Raw genomic sequence first — 14,144 nt, 5'->3', positions numbered from 1 at the left:
AGTAATTACACTGCTCACTTTTTTCTCCTTTTTTTTTTTTTTTTTTTTTTTTTAAATCAATCCATGCAAAGCCTTACATGCCCCCTCCAGTTTGGAACAAACAGTTGGCACTCCAAATGCTCACAGCTCCCAAAGACAACTGAAACACGACATTACTCTGGATAAAACTGAAAGCACATCAGAGCAGAGATTCACCACTGCTTACACCGATGTCATAGCTCACTTTCTCAAACCTTACATTCACAGATACATAATTCATTCCTTCAAACTGTGTGGAGCAAACACACAAAACCAGTCTGTGATTTGCAACCAGACCCATTCTTCACTACTCTGTGCTCCATCCCCCCACGTTCCCCCAGCAGGCTGCCCAACAGCCCAGCTGTTTACTGGAGGAAATGAAATTAAATTGAGAACTAACTCCACATAAGGACAGGATGCTGCAATTTCAGTTTAATTGGCAAAGTATCCAGAAGAGGCTCAGAGAGTTGCAGGCCCATGAAAACTCAAATTGTCTCAAGCTTTTCAACTGTACATACTGAGTAACAATAACTTCACATTGCAGTGCTGTCCAAAACTTCAAATACAACTATGACTGTAACTATGTACAACCTAAGGTTTCCTACAGAAGCAACTTAATCCGATTAAGACAACAAAGGAAGCAAGTCCCAGTAAAGGCAGCAAAAGGTTGAAAGTCTCTAAGGGAGTGAGCAACGATTACAGTAACTACAGCATAGGGCTGGAGGGAAGATCACTGGGCTTCATTCCACTAACTGCAGCTTACAACGTCAAGTTGCAATTTAACTATGCTTTTATCAGACTGGGAAGGCAAGGTGCCATAGACAAGAAGGTTTCAGCTTTGAGATTAACCAATTAAAAACTTATTTACAAAAAGCTAAAATAACAGAGCAACACAAAGCTACATAAAGGCCTACCTTATGACTTGAAGGGAGCATATAAACAGGAAGGGTAACAGCTGTTTACAAGGGTGGATAGTGATAGGACAAAGTGGAATGGTTTTAAACTGAGACAGGGGAGGTTTAGGTTAGACATTAGGAGGAAGTTTTTCACACAGAGGGTGGTGACACTGGAACAGGTTGCCAAGGAGGTTGTGGATGCCCCATCCCTGGAGGCATTCAAGGCCAGGCTGGATGTGGCTCTGGGCAGCCTGGTCTGGTGGTTGGAGACCCTGCACATAGCAGGGGGGATGAAACTAGGTGATCCTTGTGGTCCTATTCAACCCAGGCCATTCTAGGACTCTATGAAAGCTCTAACTGTAGGAGATTAGCTATCATAAAAATTATTTTTAAAATACATATCTAAGGATAATTAGATTTTCATACATAAAATTCAGAACTCTTCTTTAACACATTGAATTGGAAAACAAAAAACAACCAACCTCACCTTTCGAGCAGCAATTAGATTCTCCTATATACAAGGTTATTGATTAAACCTAGGGAGGTAATGGTGAAGACTACTTCCAATGACTTCACAGAAGGGAGGGATTTAAAAAAAACTGCAGGAAATCAGCATGCCAACACCTGCATTTAAGAAGCTCATTTAAGAAGCTATGTATAACACACTAAATTAGGGCCTTTTTATAGTTACTGGGCCAAAAAGATGTAATGACATAAGACTCACAAAATGTTATGTTTTAACTAACGGCTGGAAGTAGTGTTTTCCATGTTACAGACTCTTTTTCCATACACTAGGCATGTTTTTGTAAAGTTAGAATAAAGTCAAAGATTAATTATATTACTTTTTAAAGGTATCATTTAAGCAATGCTGACAAGTTGCTAGAAACCCAGTTTCTGGGCAAACACAATGGTCCACGGTTGCTTCAACATGTGGCTGATTTCTACATTCAGCTGCCCTGGGCATCACAAGAACTGACATAACACACTGACCCTAGAGCCAGTGCCAGAGGAGCAGGCAGCACAAGTTCCTGAAGTCACAGGGGATGCTCTAACAGCCCATGCAATAGAGAAGCATCAGACTCATTACACAGCCCAGATTTATCACACAGTGTATCACTATACAAATAGAAGCTTTGCCTGTTACAGTCAACTAAGCAACTTTCCCATTACAGCACTGAGAGATGCTACCAGCACACCAAAAGAATTTAAAGGGCTGTCCAGTTCCTCCATCCCACCAACTTCATCACGTACATTTACACTGCAGCTAGTTTAGACTGTTTGTTTCTCTAACAAATAGGTGACTGCACCATAAGCATCAAAAAAAAAATTGAGGGCATCCCCAAAAATAACAGTTTCTGAATTTCTCAGAAACCATTTATAAGCTCATCACCCCCATGAAACTGGGCTATAAAAGAACAAAAAGGGGGAATGTTGTTTCCTAAATCACTATCATCCTCATCTGTCCTTTTTTCTTTCTTTTTTTTTTTTTAATGAAGCTTGACATTATTTCTCCTAACAGAAGATTTTTAGTAACAACCTGGTTCTTTTGCTCATTTTAAAGGCTTGAGGTATGTTAATAATTTAGCAAATATATCACAAGATTCAATGACAGACTAAAAAAATGATCCCATGACAAATTGAGTGTTACTACATGCTGCCAACAATACAGTGGATCTTAGCTTACAGTTACTGACCACACGTGTTTAAGTTCAGGCCACACACTTTTCTGACACCAAGAAGCTCCTTACAGAAACAGCTCATCTCCCAGCCCATAGGTAGCACAGCTGGGTAACTGCTGGCCAATTAACCACATGGGCACATGGATGTCATAAGCATGAGCATGGATACTGCTAGAGGAAGAAGCACGGTTGAAAGGCAGGAAATTGAGGCAGTTTCAGCTCCTACATAAGGAATGTGGAAACAAGGAGTAACACTCATAATGAGAAGGTCCTGGATTGAGAAGATCATGGTAAAACAGAAAAAAAACAGGATCTCTGTCATACAGAAACTTGAGAATAAAGCCAACTTTCTGTACCTGAAAACTACATTTATCATACTGGTACAACAATTCATCTTCATTAGAATTATAAATAGCTCTCCATTCATAAACTGACAGATTCCAATTGAAAAGACTCCAATATAATCACAATTTGTAGCTGAGAGGCATTTGTGAGATAAACTTCAGAGGAAGTCTTTGTGCCAAATGTATAGTAACTTGACCATAGCAGCTCAAAAATGTATTTCTGCATTATCCTTTCTTCAGTTAGTAGAAAAAAAGAACTGCAAAGTACGTGAATATGAATCATCTCCACTGGGAGACTGCCAAAAAACCTGTTTGCTCTTCAGATTTTGATAACTTTTTATCTTCTGGAAATTCGTTTCAAAGACTAGAAATCTGCTAAAATTAAACCTGGGTTTTCAGCCAGAGCGCATTTAAGCATAAGAGCTTTCAAGTCTCTCAGCTTAGCCTCTTAATAAAACTTGCACTTACTAGCGCAAGACTAGACTCCAAAACAAGTGATATTAATTGCTTTCCATTATGCCATTTACCAGGTAAGACTGTCTGGAGGGAAGATGTTTGTTCTGCTCGCTAAGAAACTACAGGGTAAGTGTCCAATCCACCAATAATCCACACAGGTGTACTGACTATGAAGTTAGTTACCTTATGTCAGTGTCTGAGGTCATACGCTCATACACAATAATACCAGCTCAAACAGATGCTGCTTCCACCATGCCAGTAATGCTGTCTGTCCCAGCACAGACCGCAAGCCCTTTGCACACCAGTATTTTAAAGAGAAGTAGCAAGCGTGACTCCAGCTTGCCTACTTTTATGTCACCTAGAGATTCATCATCTCCTGCTCCTTTCTGTTTCCTGCACACTGGGAAAGAAAAAAGGCAGACCCTGCCCCATGGCAGCAGCTGTCTCCCTCAGACGTATTGCTGCCTGCAACAGTAAAGCAGAAGAGCAGGTCTAGATCCGTAGGCTGCAGCTGATCCTACTGAAGGTCTCACAGGCATTGATCCAAGTGCCATCAATCACCCTACCTGCAGTAACAAAGTATTGGCAATAGGAAAAGCAAGAACACACACTCAGTATGCAGCATAAGCACAGGAGCCTACCTAAAACTCTGACCCCTGCTCCATCATCACAACAGCAACCAATGCATAACAAGGCAAACAAATGGCTATAAAAGCCTTTTGTCCTTCCTCTCCACCAAAATAAACCACAAGCACAGACTACTAAAATCAGCCTAAAAATATGAATTAAATCTAAAAAGCAGGAGCTTATATCACACTTTCAAGCTGTTTTTGTTGTTGTTGTATTTGCAATATCCTTGAAAGTAATTCAAACAAAAAAACAATCCTTTTCAATTCATAAGCTTTCAGAAATGGGAATTCACTACAGTTGAAGCACTTGGAATCACTGAATGAAAAATCAACAGCTTATGTGCTACTTTTCCTCCCTTAGCAGACTGTCAATGCTAAAAATACATTCTATTTTTAAAAACTGCCAAAAAGTGTTAAATCACCTACTGGTTACATTACTGTGCTGGTAACAAGGAGAAAGAATACACAGCAATAGAACTTTTCTTCAGCTATCAACACAAATAGCATGCATATTCAGAACCAAAGTATATGGATTTAAAGTGAAAAAGTCCTACTATAAGTAGGAGTCATTCTCCACTCCTAATTAAAGCTACTTTAACAGAAGCTGAGCTGTGATCCTATATATCCAATAGTGGCCATTTGCAAATAGGCCAACCAGCACATCTTGGAGTGTAACAGTCAGATTTCCCATAGTAAGCAGTTGCAGAAAAACATCCTTAAATTGATAGACCCCAATGATTTCAGTATCCTCTGGACTCCGGGAATCTGATGCATATCTGGTAATAAAAGACATTAGTGCTTATTGCTTTTGAAGTAGAATGAGAGGAACAAGGACTCTGCTGTACTTCCACATAGACTGTTCCTATCCACTCTTTTTTCTTAAAAAGAATTTACTCTGAATTCTGTACTCACACAGGCTGAAATGTGAACTTGCTATTTCATTTTAACAGAAACCCAAATGAGGTCATTCTGCATTCTCCAGACTCATATTCACCAAAAATAAGAAACAGAAAAGTAGTTGAAATATTCTTTTTGCTTCTAGGCTCAAAGCATTATAAAAGCCCCACTGATACCTTCTCCAAAGCATCCTCCTCTTTTCATAACAAAGGCACATTGGTTTGCAATCATCTGCTGAATGCTAGATAGCTGTCAGGGACTTCTGGCACTAATACATTTAAACTCCTAAACATAAAGCACCTGCACCACTAACCGGAGGCAGGTGAAGATCCTGCACCTTTCAACTACAATCATTTTGGTTTTGAGGGAGCATGCAATAGAACGTATTATAAAATTACAGGGCCTGAGAAAGACTTGAAAACAAAAATATTTACTCAGTTTAAAAATGCAAATCAAAAGAACAATTGCAGTACAGCATAATACGGAGTGTGCTATGTAGTACCTTCTATAAATAGCCTCCCAGGCAATAAAAGTTTGGGCTTCAAGTTGGTTCAGATCAGTTGCACACCATTTACCTCCACCATCAACACAAAGATGGATAATCAGTGCCTATCTGATGGCCTGGTTATGGATTTTTAGCAACAAGCTATAATATCAAAGGTTGATTGTGACATACAGAAAGAAAATGTTCTCAAATGTTTAATAGTTGGATCTCGCCCCTCCAGAGGGACACAGATCCAAAAGCATCATATTAAAGCATTAACAAGCGTGTACAATGGTAGGTAAAGAAGTTTCTTTCCTAAAAGCCTGTTCTGTTCATTTTGTGCTTCTCTCTACTTATTCCTAAACTTGCTTTCCAACGCTTCTCATCTACACCAGCTATTCTAAAGTTATTTACCTGTTAATTATTCAGGGTGGTAGATGGAAATAAACATACACACACCCCTAGCATCTATCAACTCCATCTGGAGAAACACTGCTTACCTTCAGTTTGATAAGAAACACCTACCAACAAAAGCCGAAATGAGAAATCTCTGCTTATTATTAGGGAGGCAGAGGTGAGGATACAGAGTTGAGTGAAGGATCACCAGCACGAGCTATACAGACACACCAAGAGAAGCAGCAGAGAAAAGGACAGCAGGATCTGCATGTATGTACAAAGGAATGGGTTAGCAGTAGCAGAGTGAAGGTGACAGCAGCCACTACCCCAAGAACAGCAGCACTCTTTCCCACCTTCTTTCTAAGGACTGGGGTACCCACAAGCTCCCCAAGCCACTGCAGCAAACTGGCCTCTGTGGGATCAGCCACAGCTCAGCTCTCTGTCCCTGAGAACAGAGTAAGTCACAGCAGTCAGTCTGCACAATGCAGCACATTTTTCAGTTTCTGGATGACATCTGTTTTTAGATTATGTCTGCAGAGGAAGAAATCATACTATTTTTGTTCAAAGTCATCTTTTTTTAATGTGATCAGCATTACCATCAGATTGGATGAGCTCGATTTGCTGTCCATCCTGCAAATTCTGTCAATCTCAAAGATGTTTAGCTGCCCCAGACAGAATCCAAACAGTTCTACCTGACTTAGTCCATATCAACACTTGTGCTCCTGCTCTATTTTCATTTAAGACAGGCTGAAGCTTTCCCAGAGAAAGAAAGCCAGTCTCTCTGTCCAGCCCTGCTGTTAACCACAAGTGCCCTCCAGGGCACGGTGTTTGCAGCAGAAGCATCCTCACGTTAAGGAACTGAGCACCAACACCAACTGAGCAATCAAGTCACTCTTTATAATTTTAACTGAAAACATGAATTCCAGAGACCTGGTTTTATCATAACATTCTCAAAGCTCAGAGTATAAACATTCCCTTGTCATTTGTTATTGTTTCTTACATGAATATCTATTCTCTTTTAAAAGTCTCTCACCCTGCATCACCAGAGCCCTACCTCTCAGGTCAGATACAGCTATCTGCATACGTAGTTTTCACCACTCTCTCCCAGCCCTTATTTTATAAACATTTCCAACATTACATTCAGTTACTCCAAACAAACAAACTTAGCTGCTTAGGACTGGCAGAAACCACACAATTGTTGTATTTTGAGACTACTGCAATAACAAATAATGAAGAAAAAAACAATAGCAGTCAGTCTTCTATGAAAAGCTACCTAAGTGTGATTGAATATTGCAGAACAGGGCTCGTCCATTTTCTCACTATGACCATTTAGCACATTCTTGCCTCGAAAAATGGCACTCGATGTTTTCTCTCAGTTTCTCTCCCCCAGTTATTTGCACATTGTCAGTGGCACCTTTGAGCTCCCTGAATGCTTTCCTCATGAGCATAACCAAAGCCACTCCCACCACAGCCTGAACTTTGGTAGGACCAAGGACACTTAAACCCAGCATGGATAAATACTGCTGTTGTCACCCCTACAGCTTCTCTTCCCATTTAACTCAATTAAACTTAATTTGGGTAGTACTATTTTTTTGCTGTAAATTGTAGTTTATGAAGACAAATTTTGAGAGAAGTGAAGAAAAAAAAAAAGACATGACCTGAAGATCTACTGGCAAGATACTTCCATGAAAGCATTAAAAGACCTAAATCAAGTCCCACTGAAACCTTCTCTGGAATACTTCATACAAGTCAGGTCAATACAAACATGCTAAAAACACAAATTCCATACAAAGTAAGGCAACAATGGAACGGTAGGGCCAGCAGGTGAACAGAAGGCATCTCATCCAAACAAGAGAGCCTTAATATACCAGGGAAAAAAAAAAAAAAGCCTATTTCCAGGGAGTATGTGGACTAGATATTAGAAAAGGAAACACTATGATTTAAGCTGAACAATAATGTTGGCAATAGCAACTGATTGACTGCTATTAACAAACAACTTGAAAATTAAAAATACTCCGAAGTACCAGAGGAATCTCATTCTGAAGCACTGTTCCATCCAATAGCAAGATGACAAGGCACACAAAACTTGTTTTGTTTTTTATCCTCTCATGCCAACTTCAGTTATATAGATAAATAAATAAAGAAGAGAAAGGTCTGAGCGAGGAGATTTTTCCCATTCTCTGGAGAACAGGGAGAAAGGAAACAGGTGACAAAACTAACTCCAAAGTGACCAGCAGCACCAAAGCGTGCACAGCAAGCAACCCAAGCCTTCTGCCACAAGCTGCCCCAAAAATCCAGCTGCTGCTTCAGGCAGAGCCAGGCCCAGCTATCAGAAAGCCTATTTTGTTTACACTCCTACCAATTGCTGGAGTGCAGGATAGGTACCACCTGGGGGCTCTGTGAATTCCACAGATTGACTTTCTTTATTATCACCTGCTCCTAAAAAAAAAGAAAACAACTTACGCTGCTCACACTGACAGTGGCATATTATGTATGTAAACAAGAAACCAAGGTTTACAAAAGCAGCACCGGGGCACTATGCTGTTCTATCAAATACTTGGACATTTAAGAGAAACTCAATCTTAACTTTTCAAGTGTTGTTTGTTGGTTTTTTTGTTTGTTTGTTTGTTTTGTTTTTTTTTTTTAATCTGTTCCTCTTCCTAGTTTTTGCTAATGATTTCATTTCATGCACAAAAATGGAATAAACAGAAAATTCCCTCAAAAACAAAGCCACATCAAGAGCAGATACTCTTGTTCAATTAGCTCAAGAGCTTATTCCTTCCAGTGACAGCACTGACTCCTCCCCCCTCCCTCCCCATGGCACATCTTGCCTTTCTTCCTGGGAGGTGCTCATGTCACAGCAAATTAGGGATTGTACTAGATTTGGGGGAGGGGAAGAAAGGACAACACAGTCTTGGAAGAGACAGAACCATGCAGCATGACACAGACATGTAGAAAATTAATCACCAAGCACTCGAGGATAAGCGATCTAAATACTAGGGAAAAGACTAGGAAAAAGAACTGCTGTTTTAATTGACAAAAAAAGGCAAAGCAACCCTAGTTGAATCAGTCTGGCTAACACCTATTACTGGAACCGACCGGGATTTGGAGTGAGGCTGGAACTGAACTTCTCCAGCCCGTGATCATTCCTGAGAGGTTTATTACAGACCCAGAAGTCATAAAGGCTCAATGTTGTTTGGGTGTGAGCATGCAGAAGCACTGCACAGCGGTAAGCCACAGCCAGACTGCAGGAGGCAGCTGCTCTACCACAGTGGGTGAGCTGCCCTGCACTTCCCACTTGTAGGACAGCAGGCCTGACGTTCGTCACGCGGTCACAACCCCAAACCGCTGTCCTCATTGTTCTCACAGTAACTTGTGCAACTCATCTCTAACACTGAGCTACCTCCATCTCACATGGCTGCTGGAACACGACACCTGTGGTTGCCCTTGAGCTATGGCTCAAATGTACACAAAAACTGCCACAAGCCCACGGCTCTCTACACCAGAGGGAGCACATTCTATACTCATGATCTGGATTACATGAGTCCACTGAAGTGTACAGTCTGCCTGCATGCCTCTTACAGTGCTCAGATTAAAAAAAAAATAGCCCTTTGTGCTACAATGAACCGGCTGCCACCAGCCAAAGGGACCAAGATAAAACTCCCTGAAGTACAAAAGTAGATACAAAACAGGCGATTTCTAATGTGGAACACCTTGTTTTCCAAGTCGGTTTCTTTCATACGTAGCCAACGAGAGCTGGGTTTAATTATAATCGTCTTAAGTTCTTAGAAAAAGTAAATACAGACAGGGTGTTCTCAATTCTATTAGCAAAAACTTTCTGCACATCAATTAATTTTAACCCCAAAAATTAGAAAGACAAACGTTTACAGCGGGGGAAAAAAAAAACATTTGAGAACCACTCTCGAGTCATTCAGGGCTAGCAGAACAACACTGGCAAGGCGTTAATACTGCAACATGAACAACTGAGACATTTTCACTGTTACAGCCCTCCATCTCCTTCCTGAAGGATGTAATGCTATGACATGATCACAGCTGTGACTGTGCTCCTCTAGCTCAGACAGTCAAACACACAAGGGAAGTTAGCTCAGTATCTCAACCTTAAATTCATCCTGAAGAAGCAAACAATTTTTTTTTTGAAACAAAGCTCAGCAGCACTTTTCTGTGACAGCATCCCAAAGCAATGCACCACCACTCCGCTTTCTGAGTGGGCACTACCATCACATACTACCAGCAAACAGCCTCCAGGAGCCCCTACAAACAAAACAAGCTTCTGACACAGAGCATCGTTCTCACCTGTAAGCACTCGACTTACTAAGCCTGCAATGCCATTTTTACCTGGGGTTTGCTTCCTTCCTGTGATATATCACAAGACGAAGCAGCGTGTGGTTTCCCACTGCTTGCTCAAGCTTCCACTGAGCTTCTGAAGCGCTGGAGTGCATTCTCAGTGCCACAGCAACAGCGGGGAACCCATAGAAAGGCACACTGCAGGAACTTCTTAAATAGCTACAGGTAACTTCATTCAGTGAACCACCTCACAAAGCACAGCACTCTACATGCTCCACGCTACATTGTTCCTGCAAACGTGCGTGGCTCTTTGTGGCCAGGTCAGCAACCTACCTACCAACACTTCGCTATTTCTGCCTCATTTCAGTGCCTCACCACCTGATACATCCTTAGCAATGCACAAAGCCTGAGCTCGGGGGATGGCCGGCCGGTGCATGAGTACACAAGAGCCCACATCTTTTGTGCGTGCTCCCACATGCACTCAGGTCTCTGGTTCCGGGGAGATAGAAGCCCAGCTTTCCTCCTCCTTCACCTCTGGACTGCCGCTCACAGCGAAGCCAACAAATGGCTCTGACAACTTCTCAGCTTCAGAGACCCCCGGAACCCCAGTTTTTGTTTTGTTTTCAGTCTCCCTTCCGAGCTGGAAACAACCTGGCATTCACTACTGAATCACGGATTTCTGGCTAAAATACAAACCGAGCTGCTGCTCGCCGAGCGTTGTTACAGCCGAACAGAGCAATCACAGAACCAAAGTAGAGGAAGTACAGACGTGAAAGCGGGCGGGGGGGGAACGCGGCCGAGCTCCCGCCGCACCTACAGCCGCACGGGCAGCACAACGCGAGAGCGAAAACGAACCGGAGGTCCGAACCGGGCTCGGGGCCGCCGCCGCGCCGCCGGGATTTGGGGCGAGCTCCGCCCGCGCTGCCCGCGGCCCGGCACCGCTGCCGCCCGCCGGGGCGGGGCCGGGAACAAAGCCCGGCTCGGGGCCGCTGCCCCCGGCGCCGCCGCACGGTCACTGCGAAGCGCGGAACCTCGGCCCGAGGAGCCCGGCCGAGCGCCTACCGGCCCCGGGGCCGCCGCCACGCCACCCACCAGCGGAGGACGAGCGGTGGAAGCGCGGCACGGTCGGAAAGGAAGGACGGAGAGAGGCGGCGGGGCGCCGCTACACCGCGGCGGCTCCGCCGAGGGCCGCCCGCCTCCGTCCCGCGCCCCCTCCCCGCCGTAAACAAAGCGGCCCGGCCCGGGCGCGCAGCCCGCCCTCGCGCCCCGTTTCCGTCGGAGCGGTCCCTCCCTCCCCCCCTTCCCCGCGGTCCCGCCGCCACCTCACCGCTCCCGCCGCGAGCCCGAGTATCGCCGACCTCGAGAGCGCCGCGCTGCCCCGCAAAGCGCCGCCGAGGGTAAGCGGGCGCCGCCGGGCACGCCGCCTGCTTTATCCCGCCGCCGCCGCTCCCCTCCGGTAACTCGACGGCCCGGCTCGGCCTCCCGCCCCCCCGCCGCCCATTGGCGCGCAGCGCCCCACCAGGAACCGCCGCTCACTGGGGCGCGAGCGCAGCACTCACGCGGCGCCGCCCCTCCGCCCCCTCCCCGTTGGCTCCCCGTGGCCGAGCCCGCCCTCGACTCCCCGCCCCCCGGCGTGCCTCTCGACCAATCAAAACGCCGCGCACGGCGGCCTCCCGCGGTGGCGATAGGCTGAGGCGGCGGCCAGTCCCGCCCCGCGAGGAGCGCCCGCTGCCGCCCACGGCCTGGCTGCTGAAGGGTCCGCGGCCGCCGCGGCAGCCGGAAACCCGCCTGCCTTCGTGTTCAGCGGCGAGGTTCTCCTTGCCCAGCTGGTTACTCGCCAGCTTTTCTACGTAGCCCTAAGGATCAGCTTGCGAAGCGATTTCCGCAGCACGCTGCAGTACCACTTATTATCAACGCGGGTCCAATCCTTACTAATTGAGGCTGTGCGTAACGGCGCCACAGACGCCCGCAGTCGGTTCTCACTGATGTGCCACAACGCTTCGGGCACCGAGTAACCGACTCGTTTGTCACCAGCCACAGCGGCCTCAGCAGTACTCTGGGTGGAAAAGCCTTCGTTCCTCGTTAGGCAGCAGCTGTTCTCAGCGCAACCCCGCGACCAAGAATCAGCAGCTCCCAGCTGTTGTGCTCCACTCTTTTGTCCACAGCTGAGCAACAGCAGCATCTCTGTCTCCAGAGAGTGATGTGCCTGTGCTTGAGCTCCGTGACTCTGTTTTACAAAGTACTGCAGTTAGAAACCAACTGATTTTCACACCTGCCATCTTCTCATTACATAAGGAATCAGTTCATTTAAAAACAATCTTGTTAGTCTGAAGTTCACTCTTAGTATCACTGATATCATCGCTCTGGGACAATACTGAGTCCTAAAAGATAAAAAGCTTATAGTCATGGATAAGTGACTGCTACTACATCCAAAATGAGAAGAGAGACAGAAAACTCAAAGACAAAATAAAGGAATTTGGGAATAGTGAAGTGGGGAAATTGCATGAAAAAGTATTAATTTATATAAATAAATTTATATAAATAAAAAGTGTAATTATTGTGTTTAACAAAGGAGACAGAGAGGCATCTCCCCATCTGAAGCTCCATGGTAAGAGAAGGAACAGTCCATAAGCACGTCCTCCCTTACAAAAAAATGCAAGCTTTAACAACAAATTGTTATCTTTACCTAGAATGGGAAGAAGCATTAAATAAATTGCCTTTAGAAATATGTTAAATAAATAAAACTATTGGGAATTCATGAGGCCAAATTATTTTGCTTTGGGATGAACAGTGTTCATACCTGATGTTCAGGTGTCAACAAGTGCTTAATTATGGTGGACTCAGGCGATGAGCAGAGATAAAGGTTGGAACTAATCTGCATTATCAGGTAGAACAACCTCATGCAAACTGGTAATTTACTTATTCTAAGATGAAAATTACTACAAACATCATTCCTTGGCTCCATCTTCTCAGCTTATTTCAAGAACCCAAATTCAGAAACTCATCTCCTCTAAAGCTTTTTCCACTGTGGCACTCATAACCCTGCAAACAGTGGCTTCTATCACTTCTCACCCTCCTCAACCCATTTATCCTAGGTCCCTCACAAAGCACAGTCAATTCCATACTAATTTCAGATACTTTGCATACACATTCCCTGCTGATTTCTAACACCGTCAGCCTCTAAACCTTGCATTTCCTATCTTCAGGCACAGGCTTTTTCTGTACAGTCATCAGGCAGCAGCAATTTAAGCCTCTTCACTTGAATTCCAGGGTTCAGAGACAAGGGCTGGCTGCAGGGATGGCTGGCAGGGAGTGGTGCATTCCAGGCAAGTAGAGGCATAACACTGCACAGAGAATTCGAGCAGCAGTACTGAGAGTTTACAAGAAAGCTTTACAGCACAAACCACATTATCAGAAACATCTTCTCTCCCCTGCCCCCCACTCAGCTTTTCCTGATTTCTCATAATCAGCACTCACCCACTATCACTGCCATTTGAACAAGAGAAGGCCCTCAGACTCTTCTTTCCAAACGCCCTCCAGCACCATCCTCACCACCAAGCTCAGGTAGCTGCCTGCCAGGCTCCTCCTCGGGCTTCGTTTAAATGAAGGGGAACCGTGCATGCAGCCAAGCGAGGGGCCTGGCACTAACAATGCGAACACCGACGCTGTAAAAAGGAGAGCAGCCACGAACCGATTACCTTTACAGGACTCGCCACTGCTGAAGCTGTGCCTGCTCACATTTATTAGAGGGTGGCACTCTTTAAGAAGGCAGGAAACAAGATAAGGCACAGGAAGGAAATGTTCTCTATTGAAATTAATGCTTTGCGTCCCGCCCGCTGATGCGAGGCGGCCGCACCGCCCGCACCCAGCCTTCACATCGAGGGAAAAAAAATAATAACAACGAGCGGAGCAGGCACGGGCAGCGCACTGCCACACCGACACGAGGCTCCCCGTCCTCCTTTCCTGTTTCCGCAGCGGAACCGCGGGCCGGAGACAGGAAGCCCTGACAGAGCTCCCAAAGCCTACAGCCTCCCACCCGC

General features: G+C 45.0%; 1 protein-coding gene across 10 annotated transcripts in view; it reads right to left on the bottom strand.

Annotated features, from left to right (window-relative positions):
* Positions 1–14,133, bottom strand: part of FRYL (FRY like transcription coactivator) — a 158,008-nt gene extending 143,875 nt beyond the window's left edge. For 3 of the 10 annotated variants that reach the window (XM_090139467.1, XM_090139469.1, XM_090139470.1), the window contains exon 1: positions 11,432–11,735. The gene's annotated coding sequence lies outside the window, so the exon portion shown is untranslated. The other 7 variants (XM_090139463.1, XM_090139464.1, XM_090139461.1 and 4 more) reach the window with 7 other exon arrangements.
* Between the last annotated feature and the right edge of the window lie 11 nt (positions 14,134–14,144).

The sequence above is a fragment of the Phasianus colchicus genome, chromosome 4 (assembly GCF_987193195.1).
Source record: "Phasianus colchicus chromosome 4, bPhaCol1.hap1.1, whole genome shotgun sequence".
Taxonomy (NCBI): domain Eukaryota; kingdom Metazoa; phylum Chordata; class Aves; order Galliformes; family Phasianidae; genus Phasianus; species Phasianus colchicus.
The sequence above is the reverse complement of the archived record's forward strand: the minus strand, read 5'-3'. Positions and strand labels throughout refer to the sequence as shown.